The sequence below is a fragment of the Argentina silus genome (genome assembly GCF_951799395.1).
Source record: "Argentina silus genome assembly, chromosome: 12".
NCBI classification, from domain to species: domain Eukaryota; kingdom Metazoa; phylum Chordata; class Actinopteri; order Argentiniformes; family Argentinidae; genus Argentina; species Argentina silus.
Genome location: NC_139666.1, coordinates 6,282,293 through 6,283,155, shown reverse-complemented (window position 1 = coordinate 6,283,155; position 863 = coordinate 6,282,293).

Genomic DNA, 863 nt, shown 5'->3' with positions numbered 1-863 from the left:
GAACTGGTAATCCTAAAGGCCATGAATGGAAGCATATTAGACCTGTCTGTAAATTCTCAACCCAAAATACTACAAGCCTCTTCTTAGAGTAGGTCATCTTAGCTGTATCTCTGATATATTCTTTTAGATAAACAGATCTATAGCTCTATCCAAACTCCCAATCCATCCAGAGAGTTATTATGCATGTCTCTCAATTGAAGACGAAAAAACTCACTTGAATCTGTCTGCTACCATGTAATTCAGAAATGTTTCCTATTGAGGGGATATTCTCTATAAATTGATATGCAAAGACACATATCTGAATTGTTAAAATCTGAAAATACAGCTTCACTCCCATTCACTGCCATTGACTTCTGTTTCTAAGACTAAGTAAATGTTACAAATAATCCTTACAGGTTACAAATGCCTAATTGAAGTTACATGGAAGCCCTATGAAAGTCACTTGGAGTCCCTTCAGGTTCCTTGGAAGTCCTTTACAGATCTCTCTCTCTCTCTCTCTCTCTCTCTCTCTCTCTCTCTCTCTCTCTCTCTCTCTCTCTCTCTCTCCTCACCTATTCATAACTGAGGATGTCAACTGCAGTGACAGCCATCTCTTGTGAAACCATAATTTCTGCCACTCAGTAAGGCTAGGTAATGTAAACCATCTTCTTTTAAGCCATAATCTCTGTCACTCAATAAGGCTAGGTAATGTCAGCTATCTCTGTTGAAGCCTTCATCTCTGCCACTTAGTAAGGCTAGGTAACGTCAGACATCTTGTTTTAAGCTGTCATTCCTGCGTCACAGGCAAGGCTAACGCCAGCCACCTCTCCTGCCACTTACTTCAGCAAGGTCACATCAATAAACCATCTCCTATCTGCACTCTA